This window comes from Ostrea edulis, chromosome 2 (genome assembly GCF_947568905.1).
Source record: "Ostrea edulis chromosome 2, xbOstEdul1.1, whole genome shotgun sequence".
In the NCBI taxonomy this organism is placed as follows: domain Eukaryota; kingdom Metazoa; phylum Mollusca; class Bivalvia; order Ostreida; family Ostreidae; genus Ostrea; species Ostrea edulis.
The window spans coordinates 29,597,272-29,610,234 of NC_079165.1; positions in this window are offsets into that span (position 1 = coordinate 29,597,272).

The window sequence follows — 12,963 nt, forward strand, 5'->3', positions numbered from 1 at the left end:
AATAACTAAGTTACAAAGTATACCCAAAAAAAAGTTAAGGAAGATGAAATGAAAATAAATTTTTCAAACAAAATTTGGTAGTGCTGCAAAATTTGCATAAAACGAAAAAGCAAACTAAAACAGTGAATTGAAAAATTATATATTCATTCAGTCATGCACCTTCACACTGTGTCCTCGACAGGAGCTGTATCTGCAGTTTCCCCCTCATAAAATTAGTTATTGTTTTCCTGTAATATGAACTCTATTATCAAACAAATTCCGCTGTTATGGACTTTTCATTTAGGAAATTATACGAATAGGAGATATCGTTTTCACTTAGAGATATATGAAAAGTGAAGATAACGAACAGTGATCAATCTCAAAAGTCCTGTAAGCAATACAAAATAGAGAGTTGGGCAAACACGGACACCTGGATATACCAGAGGTGGGATCAGATGCCTAGGAGGAGTAAGCATCTCCTGTCGACCGGTCACACCCGTCGTGGGCCCTATATCTCGATCAGGTAAACGGAGTTATCCATAGTCAAAATCAGTGTGCCAAAAACGGCCTAACAATCGGCATAAAACACGTCAGACAGCATTTGACCCAATGATAGGTTGTATTGGCAAACTAGATCGTTATAACGACCATAGAATTTGCGAAACGCTGATTTTTAACGAGAATGTTGGAACCCCTGCATCATCAACTTGTTTGTCAGTAGCCTAGCTGCTTCAATTTAAAAACTGACCGTACGCAGAACAAGCTCTTGCGTATCGAATCAGTTGAGATATGTAAACACCATAATGTGATAATGGAATATTGCTATATAAATATGGGAAGTTGACGATGGAGAAGTTGAAATCATCCCGTTTGTCATAAAGTTGAGTTGTTAGTTTGCCGTTAATATCTACTTTCAATAAAATATCTAAACATGAAGCAGAAGTGGACGACTCTGTGGTGTCTTTTATTTCGAGTTCACTGAGATATGTCGAATCAACATATGGATGAAAATTATTATTGTTAATTAATAGATTGATTGATTGAATGTTTTTAACGTCCCTCTCGAAAATATTTCACTCACGTCACCATTGCCGGTGAAGGGCTGCAAATTTAGGTCTATGCTTGGCACTTATGGCCTTGGAGCGGGAAGGGATCTTTATCACACCTGCTGTGATATGGGGCCTCGATTTTTGCGGTCTCATCCGAAGGACCGCCCCATTTAGTCGACTCTTACGACAAGCAAGAGGTACTGGGGACCTATTCTAACCCGGATTCCCACGGGACTATTGTTAATTAATATATAATACATCGTCGATATATCTGAATGTCGAATTGAGAGCCACAGCAAGGGATTTTTTCTTCTCATGTAGAAGGTTTTTTTTAAAATAAATTTTGCTTCATAGGAAAATAAAAACAGGTCAGCTAACAAAGGAGCACAATTCGTGCCCATGGGGATTCCAACATACTGTTGGAAGACCTGATCACCAAAGACCACGAAAATATCGTCAATGAGGAACTCCAGCATATTTTTTATTTCAACTTCAGAGTACTAGTGCGTGGGATCAGAGTGGCGTTTAACGAAGTAATTTTTTGGATGACTGATCACTAGATAGGAATATTTGCGTTTTCCATTTTTGTTGAAGAAGCAACTGTCTATGATGTCAAAATGTGTAGTCTTTAATTTATCGTGAGGAATGGTCGTGTAAAGAGCTGAAAAGTCATATGTTTTGATGTTGGTGAATCAAGAAAAGTTTTGTGATTTCAAGTTTACTAAAAGTTCTGTATGAGTTTTCGATTGTATGATACTCGTACATGCTTATTTGTATTGATAAAATGCATATTTGTAGCAGCCGGAAGTATTGTTCATATTATAAGATGTTTAAAATGCATTTAATTTGTTGTATGTCATTGTTTTGTTTACCCCAGTATTCATTCCATGTGTATCGTCAATCTCTACCCAGAGTTGTCGTCCCTTGCTCTCACTTGCACTTACTTGTGGTATCACACCGGTAATTATCACACCGGTAATTGTCCAATCAAAATGAACTTAGTCAATTGTAGTTCCATATATTTAAAGAAATATTTTTTTCCTTGCGCGATTTTTCTCATTTCCTCTTCTTCTTTTCTCTAAATTTTTGCACCCCTGATTAGGAAATTTTGTGTAATTTGTAGAAATAACGAAGTGTATACAAACGAACTATTTGCTGTTGGTAGCTGAGGCTACTTCCTGAGGTGTACTCCGGCTGTTTACACACATGTGAAAAACACGTGGATTTGAGAGGGTAGTCTTGTTTGCGGGTAATTTATTTTCGAAAATGCCGCGTAGGGTGGTGTTTTTCTGGTGTCGGCAGACGAGATAGGTAACATAGAACATTTCTGACTGCGTTATTCGGCATCAATTCTGTAAACTGATTTTTAATGAATTTTTTTCCTCTATAGTAATATATAGTGAAAATAATTACCGGTGTGATACCTTGTGTAAGTGAGTGTAAGGAAGGATAACTCTGGGTAGAGATCGGTATTAGCCTGGTACCCGAGGCCTTCCGATGTTCAAAGAACGTTCCCATTCTCTCACCAGAGGGCGCGCTACGCAAGCTTCACTTTGACCTCTGTTATCGTCTGATAAATAGTTCGGATAACCACATAATCTCGCACGGACAAAATGGCGTCTTTGACTCCAACAGAAAGACCTGTTCCTGTTCTTTGTGTAATGTCAGATTTTCATCATTATAATCTCGCTAGTTTTTAGCTCACCTGAGCTGAAAGCTCAAGTGAGCTTTTCTGATCACCCGTATTCCGGCGTCCGTCCGTCTGTAAACTTTTCACATTTTCAACTTCTTCTCAACAACCACTGGGCCAATTTCAACCAAAGTTGGCACAAAACATCCTTAGGTAAAGGGAATTCTAAAATGTTAAAATAAAGGGCCAGGCCACCTTCCAAGGGGAGATAATCAAGAAAAGGTAAAAATAGGGTAGGGTCATTAAAAATATTCTTCTCAAGAACCACTGGGCCAGAAAAGAAGAAAATTATAGATAAGCTTTATTAGGTAGTGCAGATTCTAAATTGTTAAAATCATGGCCCCCGGGGGTCGGATGGGGCCACAATAGGGGATCAAAGTTTTACATAAAAATATATAGGGAAAATCTTTAAAAATCTTCTTCTCAAGAACCACTGAGCCAGAAAAGCTGAGATTTATATGAAAGCTTCCTTGTATAATGTAGATTCTAAATTGTTAAAATCATGGCCCCCGGGGGTCGGATGGGGCCACAATAGGGGATCAAAGTTTTACATACAAATATATAGAGAAAATCTTTAAAAATCTTCTTCTCAAGAACCACTGAGCCAGAAAAGCTGAGATTTATATGAAAGCTTCCTTGTATAATGCAGATTCTAAATTATTAAAATCATGACCCCCGGGGGTCGGATGGGGCCACAATAGGGGGTCAAAGGTTTACATACAAATATATAGGAAAAATCTTCTTCCCAAGAACCACTGAGCCAGAAAAGCTGAGATTTATATGAAAGCTTCCTGATATAGTACAGATTCTAAATTGTTAAAATCATGGCCCCCGGGGATCGGATGGGGCTACAATAGGGGGTCAAAAAAAATTTATTTATTTTTTTTTTTTTTTCTTTTCGGTTTTTTTTTGATATAGTGCAGATTCAAGTTTGTTAAAATCATGGACCCCGGGGATTGGATGGGGCCTCAAGGGGAGCATCAAAGTTTTACATACATATTTATAGGAAAAATCTTTTAAAATCTTCTTCTCAAGAACCACTGAGCCAGAAAAGCTGAAGTTTATATGAAAGCTTCCTGATATAGTGCAGACTATAAATTGTTAAGATCATGGCCCCTGGGGGTCGGATGGGGCCACAATATGGGGTCAAAGTATTACATACAAATATATAGGAAAAATCTTTAAAAATCTTCTTCCCAGAACCACTAAGCCAGAAAAGCTGAGATTTATATGAAAGCTTTCTGATATAGTGCAGATTCAGGTTTGTTAAAATCATGCCCCCCTGGGGTAGGATGGGGCCACTATAGGGGATCAAAGTTTTACATACAAATATATAGGGAAAATCTTTAAAAATCTTCTTCTCAAGAGTCAAGAACCATTGGGCCAAAGAAGTTCACATTTACATGAAAGCTTTCTGACATAGTGTAGATTCAAGTTTGCAAAAACCATGGCCTCCAGGGGTAGGTTTGGGGCCATAATAGGGACTACGGTTTTACATGAAAATAGATATGGAAAATCTTCTGATATGGACCAAGGTGACTCAGGTAAGCGATGTTGCCCATGGGCCTCTTGTTCTAATGTAGAGTCCATAGTTTCGAAGTGAAAGTGAAATTAATACATTTGAGAAGACAAAATACTAGTAGTTCCATAAATATGGAGGTTGCACTAATGTAATACAGCGTTTCGATACCTACCAATGTGTTTTTAACTCATAAATTTATGTTTTATTTATGAAAATGATGCAGATTTTTTTTTTTTTTTTTTTTCAAAATTCTTGTAAATCAGACGATAACAGAGGTGTTGTGGAACGTAGCGTAACGCCCTCTGGTGAGGGATTGAGAACGTTCTTTGGACATCGGAAGGCCTCGAGTACCAGGCTAAGATTGGTATATCGCTAGTCTCGTTCAACCAGACGCTCGGTTATCTCCGTCAAGCTCTTCAGATATTCACGGAAAAAGCAGAGCGTCTGGTTGCACGAGACTAGTATATCGTGGGCTTTGTACTTTCATTTTCTGATACTCCCGGTTCAATCTCTCACCAGAGGGCGTTACGCTACGCTCCACAACACCTCTGTTATCGTCTGATTTACAAGAATTTTGTAAAACAGAGCGTCTTTGAAAATAAAATAAATCCGCATCATTTTCATAAATAAAACATAAATTTATGAGTTAAAAACACATTGGTAGGTATCGAAACGCTGTATTACGTTAGTGTAACCTCCATATTTATGGAACTATTTTGTCTTGTCAAATGTATTAATTTCACTTTCTCTTCGTAACTATGGACTCTACATAAAAGTACATTACAAAAACTAGCGAGATTATAATGATGAAAATCTGACATTACACAAAGAACAGAAACGTGTCTTTCTGTTGGAGTCAAAGACGTTATTTTGTCCGTGCGAGATCATGTGGTTAGCCGAACTATTTATCAGACGATAACAGAGGTGAAGCTTGCGTAGCGCGCCCTCTGGTGAGAGAATGACTCCCGGTTGCAGGAATTCATGTACAACTTTTACTTAGAATGAGTCGACCAAATGGGTCGCGCTACGTCACGTTTAGTCACATTACGTCATATAGATACGTTATAAAACAAGCGTTAAGAAAGTTTTGAGAGAGTTGGGCAGTTAGTTAGTTGTTGTTTTTATAAGTCCTTTTAGAGATTAAACGTTTTATTTCGGACGTTTTTTTAAAAAATTTATAATTAGCTGTTGTGGAAATTATTGTAGTCGTTACCAGACTATCCAAAATGTCAAGATCATTAAAATCATTTCACTTTTAGTAACTCAACTGTATGAAAAACGGTATGATTTCAGCTTCTCCTTCGTCAACTTCCCATATTTGTGTAGTAATATTCCATTATTACCTGCTTATGGTGTTTATATATCTCAACTGATTCGATATGCAAGAGCTTGTTCTGCGTATAGTCAGTTTTTGAATCGAGGTAAGCTACTGACAAACAAGTTGATGGTACAGGGGTTTCAACAGTCTCGATTGAAGTCAGCATTTCGCAAATTCTATGGTCGTTATAACGATATACAATGTAGTTCGTCAATACAACCTATCATTGATTCAAATGCTGTCTGACGTGTTTCATACCGATTGTTAAGCCGTTCTTGGCACACTGATTTTGACTGCGGATAACTCCGTTTTACCTGATCAGGATATGGCACTGCGGGTGTGACCTGTCAACAGGGGATGCTTACTCCTCCTAGGCACCTGATCCCACCTCTGGTGTGTCCAAGGGTCCGTGTTTGCCCAACTATGTATATTGTATTGCTTATAGGAGTTATGAGATTGATCACTGTTCGTTATCTTCACCTTGCATTAGAAATTTGGATTGCTAAACTTTTATCTGAAATTCCGGGGTTCCTAAAATAAATCTAGCAAGTGACGTACGTGACCTCATATTCATTGTTCTTGATTTGTTATTTGAAATTAAATATTATTAGAATATTTTAAAAACTTAATTATCTTGTTGTTGATTCCTTTCGTAATTTAACCGTTACCAGGTTAATAATCGCTACCAGAATTTAAGAGACCAGATCATAGCCACACCCAGGCTTGAAACAAATACCATATTTAGAAATTAGTTATCCTATCTTACGAACTCATAAAGGCGTAAACGTTACAGTTCTTTAGAATGTTTTAGAATCCACATTAGATTTACACCACTTCTGGCATATGTACGTTAATATTTTCGTGAGGAACAAAGATAGGGGCTTGGTAGAACATTTACTGGATCCAGAAAGAAATATCTCTTTCACTTTAAAAAATATCTTTATAAGATTTTGAATGAAAGATATCTCTAAAACATAAAAGACCGCCGCGGTGGCCTAGAGGTTAGAGCGTTCGCCCCACATGCGGGAGTCCGGGGTTCGAATCCCGGCTGCGACAGACCAAAGTCGTTAAAACAGGTAGTGACAGTTCCATCGCCAAACGCTCGGCATCAGGTGTGAATGTCACGGGTCCTCGGAGATGACCTTAAAAATGGATGCCCCGTGTCGTAGTAGGTGTGGTACACTAAAGAACCCTCACTGCTCAAAGGCCGTAAGTGCCAAGCATTTAGGCCTAAAGAAGCCTTCACCGGTCTTGGTGACGTCTCCATATGAGTGAAAAATTCTCGAGAAAGACGTTAATAAATATTTCTCTCTTTGATTTTTAAAAAGTATTCTTAAATGCACAACGAATGCTCCCTAAAGCGGAAGGGCTCCAAAATTGTGTCACAGGGCAGAAGTTGGAAGTAAAGAGCACATACGGTCTTATCTATGGGGTTGTGGGAAAAAAATAAATCCTCTTTAAAATCACCTTTTAAGTCGTTCTTATAAGGATGCCAACACGTTTTGGTAATTAATACATCGTTTAAATTACACCCCTTGCAATAGCTGCAGAACTGTATCTCTCAAATTATTTTTTCAAAGAGCTACAGTTCTGCAGCCACCCTTGCAAGTACTACTTGCAGAAGTGAAGATCCCAGGTCTTTCGGATATGACCTTAAAAACGGAGGAACCGTGTCGAGGCAGGCGTTGGCACGACAAAGAACCCACACTGCTGCGGTCCTGAGCGCTAAACATAGGTTTATTGTATCTTGCTTAACGTCTCACTCGAGAATTTTTCACTCATGTTGAGACGTCACCAAGACCGGTGAAGGGCTTCAAATTTAGGCCTATGCTCGGCGCTTACGGCCATTGAGCAGTGAGGGTTATTTAGCGTGCCACACCTACTGTGACACGGGTCATCCGTTTTTAAGGTCATCTCCGAGAGTTTGGCGCTGGAACTGTCAAATGTGACTTAGGTGTGTCGCGGCCGGGATTCGAACCCCAGGCCTTCCGCATGCGGGGCGAACGCTCTAACCTCTCGGGCACCGCGATAGGTTTAAATTTGTGATACTTCTCCTATACCTGGTATTGTCTCAATAGGAGTGGGGAATTAATTATCGACGAGACGTACAAACAATAAATCAATCTCTCAAAGTTAAAGAGATAACTCTCAAAGATAAAAGAAATTTCTCTTTTTCGAATAAAAGGTCAAAGTTAAGAGATATCTCTTAACCTTAAGAGGTACTCTTTAAAGTAAGAGATATCCCTCAAAGTTAAAGAGACATCTCTTTATCGAGTAAATAGTAAAACGGCTTGTTTTTCAGCCATGTTCACTTTTCCCAGATTTGTTCAGAAAAGGAAGTGGCAGTATATTTCCGGAATGTTTTGCTGGGTCATCACACTCACTGTAATCGTGAATAATAGTATAATCCTATAAGCAGATGTCTTCATCTATTGGTTTACGGACCCCTCTTTCTTTGAAAGATGCATGTGGAAGCATGATATCCTTTCCGATGAAAAATCTCATGTAGAGACATGTAGCACTACAAAATTCACTTCGAGTCCGTTTATAACGCATTAAAAATACCTCAAACATTTAAAACAACCTTTTACAGCAAGATGTGAAAATAGCATCACATTTTCTTGTTCTTTTTGTAGAAATTGTATCAGATTTCCTCATTATCTCCCAAACAATCGAAAAAAGAATAAAATGACTCGTCTCTCCTTTGCCCTTTTCTCATGGTTCTTCTTTTCCTTTCCAATCTTCCGAAATGACGAATGATGGACACACAGATTGATATTTTCATGAAAATAATATTCTGTAAAATATTTCATTATACAAGGTTAATTTGTTGAAGATTATACAATTTTATCATTTGATTATTTCACACACATTTTAGGTAGATAACATATAATTATCATGAAAGTAAACATTAACGTACAGCCTTGGGAGTAAATGAGTTGAGCCTAGACCACAGTTTAAAAGGCTTGGAACTGTTCTGCTGAAAACAAAGAAAACTGTAGAATTTCAAAAATAAATGTCAGAAAAATGTATATTCTTAAGACTTTCAAAATAAAAACCAGAATTGGAGGTAGAATATTGTAGACCAACGGATTATTCTAAGATGTAATAATCATTCGGTATGCAGTAATTTACCTTCTTATCGGCAGACAAAAAATTGCTCAATATTCCAGCCTCATCTATTAATTGGCGTTTTACTTTCTTTGCTGATGTTTGTGGTGTTTTCTTCTTGACTCTGTTTTGTAAGTTTAAAATAGAAAAGGTATTAGAGGCATAATGTGCAAAGATAATGGCATAGATACACGTTAACTCAGAATTATATCGTATACATTCCGTGGGAAATTTTAAAATATTACTTCAACAATATGGATTACCTATAATAAAAATCCGTTCAGAACCAAAGGACTTTTAATCAGTCTAATGTAAGGGTGAAGATCTCCATTTTTCTGAAATAAACGGAAATATTAACACTGTTATAGAAAAGAAATTCGTCTACAAAATCAAGATGAATGAATGCTAACTAGATGATTTACCTCATCATTTTCTCCCTCAACGTGGCCATACCGTGCAATTCTTTGAGCCTCTTTAGTACTATCTTGTATGCCTTCCTCTTCAATGGCCTCTACCACGCCTTCCTCTATAATGGCCTCTTCTACCACGCCTTCCTCTTTTAAGGCATAGGGTCTAAGATATTGGTGAAATTTTGCATGTTCCAAAAAGGTGGCGAAATTTATGATCATAACTAGAAAATCACAAAAAGTTATTCAGAATGTTTACAAACACATTGGATACGATAGTAATTACAAAATAATTCCCTGTTCTCACTTGCCTTAACTGGTACCATGTTGACTTCGCATCTCTTATGTTTGTGTGTAGCCAGCAATCAGCGGGATACCAGTTTAATATATTGTCCTCCAGACCAAAATTTTATAAAGGGCTAAAACGTCAAAATGACTTCAATTTCAAAGCTCTGCAGCTATAGATAACTCATAATTAATTCTACAAATTTGTTTTTTGGAGTTCTTGCAAAATATTGTGACGTCGTTTTTTGAGATAAAAGATAGACCCTATGCCTTTAATGACCTCTATCATGCCTTCCTCTTAAATGGCCTCTACCATGCCTTCCTCTGTAATGGCCTCTACCATGCCTTCCTCTTTAATGGCCTCTACCATGCCTTCCTCTTTAATGGCCTCTACCCCGCCTTCCTCTTAAATGGTCTCTACTATGTCTTCAACTTCAATGGTCTCTACCATACAATGCACCTTCCTCTTTAATGGCCTCTACCATGCCTTCCTCCTTAATGATCTCTTTTGTGCCTTCTACATTAATTTCCACTTTCATCTCTTCAATTGTAATGGTCTATTCAATGCCCTCGTTTTTATGTATCTCTTCTTTGCCTCCGTCTTTAATGGTCTCTTCCATGCATTCTTCTCCTGTAGTTGATTCCTTAAATTCAAAACGAAATATCAACTTACATTTCCAATAATTTTGTCTTTCATAACTTATATCAACTGTAATGATAGCCATTTCCCCATGAATGCGCAGCAGTTGTAAAGAATGACCAATACATTGTATATATAAATCTTGATAAATATTTTGTTAAAATGTTTTCAAGAGATTGTTGATGTCAGGGGCGTAGTTAGGACTGTTTCAATGTGTAGGCACGAAAAATGAAGCTGAAAGTTTCACTGAAGCGCCGAGGGGATAGGTGCAGGAGAAAATTTTGAAATATTAGGACTCGTTTGTACTACTCTGAGCATCAAAATGATGGCAACAGACATTAAATATTGTACACCTTTTGAAAAATTTAAACAGTTAAGTTCGATAGCGATCGAGTCATTGTGATCACCAAAGTTTAGAAAAAATATATAACCATTATGTAGAATACATTATAAAAAGAAAAGGTCCGACGGAATGATAATTTTATATTCGATTTTACATACTAGAAATATATATATGAACAACTTATATTTTGCAAATATTTATGGACAAAAATGTGTTTTGAAATTCAAGGGAAAAAATGTGTAGGCACGTGCCTACTTGAGCCTAACGAAGCTACGCCCCTGGATGTGATGAAGGAACCCATCAAATCGATGTTAGTAAGTACAAGAAGCATCGTTTTATTGATTAATTATAAGTTTAACATTGAATTTGACTCCAAAGTATTTAAAATCGGCTCGAGAATGCCGCTTCCAACTGGAGGCGGCGAATTTCCAGTTTACGTAATGGCGCCGGTTCTGACATGTTCCTGGCACGGTTAATATCAAAATCATTTAAAAAAAAAAAAAAAAAAAAAAAGGCCAGGAAAACGTCAGATATTTCGGACTTCTCAGTGGTCAGAATGTTAAATGATTCTTAATCGGGAGGTTGTGAGTTCGAGCCCCGCTCGTGCCATGGCCGCATCAAACCTTTTAAAAGACGTCGACATAGGAAATGTTTGCTATTTCACTAATGCTCAGCATTTAAAAGTGAAAATCATTGGTCTTTCAGATATGACCTTAAAACAAAGGTCCCGTGTCACGGAAAGCATTGCCACGTTAAAAACCCTCACTGCTACGGCCCTGACCGCTAAGCATTATATCTAATTCAAGGTACTTCATGTACAGCTGGTGACCTCTCAATATGAAGGGGGGGGGGGTGATTAATTGAATGTTGGTTAACGTCCCTCTCGAGAATATTTCACTCATATGGAAACGTCACCACTGCCGGTGAAGGGCTGCAAAATTTTGGCCTATGCTCGGTGCTTATGGCCTTTGAGCAGGGAGTGATCTTAAACGTGCCACGGGACCTCGGTTTTTGCGATCTCATCCGAAGGACCACACCATTTAGTCGCCTTCTACAAGCAAGGGGTACTGAGGACCTATTCTAACCCGAATCCCCACGGGAGGGGGGGGGGTACATGTATATTCGAAGAGACATAAAACACAAGCAAAGAAACAAATACACTTGGCAACTGGACGGCATGGGTTTGATTCTCAATCCCGGCAACGCGTCCATTCTCAGACGTTTAACAAATATACATGGAGGTAATGACTATTCCTTCACCAAACGCACGGTGTTAAAAATGAAAGTCATGAATCTTTCGGGTGACATAAAAAAAAACCAAAAAAAAAAAAACCAGGTCCCTATCATGACAAAAAATGTTCACAGTTACTGAACACCATACGCCACACTATTGCATTCACCTGTAGCTGGCTACTTCTCTCGATGAATGAAAAGTCCTGGAATGGGACGTAGAAGAACATAATAAACAATCAAAATTATCAGCATTTAATTTTCATTATTTTGCTCACCGCCCCTGATTTTCCCATTTGTTTTGTACAAATACATACGTGCATAGCGCTTTGTCTCACTAGAACCAAACCAAGTGTTTAATAGATTTCGATGTAGTGACCTCTTCGAACTTGCCTTCCTCTGAAGTAGCCCCGTGGGGATTCGGGATTAAATGGGGCGGTACTTAGGATGAGACCGCAAAAACTGAAGCCCAGTGTCACAGCAGGTATGGCACGATAAAGATCCCTCCCTGCTCAAAGGTCGTAAACGCCGAGTGAAGGCCTAAATTTTATAGCCCTTCGATGGCAATGGTGACATCTCCATATGAGTGAAAAATTCTTGACAGGAACATTAAACAATATACAATCAACCAATCATCCTCTATTGTAATAGTTCTATGAGGATCCGGGTTAGAATAGGTCCTCGGTACCCCCTTGCTTGTCGTAAGGCGACTAAATGGGAGCGGTCCTTTGGAAGAGACCGCAAAAACCGAGGTCCCGTGTCACAGTAGGTGTAGCACGATAAAGATCCCTCCCTGCTCAGGCCATAAACGCCGAACATAGGCCTAAATTTTGCAGCCCCTCACCGGCAGTGGTGACGTCTCCATATGAGTGAAATATTCTCGAGAGGGACGTTAAACAATATTCAATCAATCATGCCTGTCCCTTTAATGGCCTCTTCCATGCATGTCTCTGTAGCTTTTTCTTCTCCTTGAAACCATAATGAAATATAACCATACATGGAGCAGGTTTCTTAGTAACTAGTACTTAGTGGTATTACAATCATACATAACAAACTTATTATAGATTCTCTTACTCCAGTACAGCATATTCGGGGGCAAATGGCTGAAATTTCATGTTACACAATTATTGATTCAATAGTAAATCTAAAAAATAGATTAAAATATATTCTTCATTAATATACGATATAATTGTGAAACTTGTAGAATATATAACAAATCATTTCTAGTTGTAATGTGAACCTCCAGATACGGCAGTTTTCTTCCTAGCCACTTCATAAGTTCTCTCCCATCTTTAAATTTCGGCTTGGTGCTCTTCCCCCTTATCCATTATCTTTTCTATATATCCATCGGTCGCATCGACATCCTCTTCTATTTCTTCCTGCAAAACC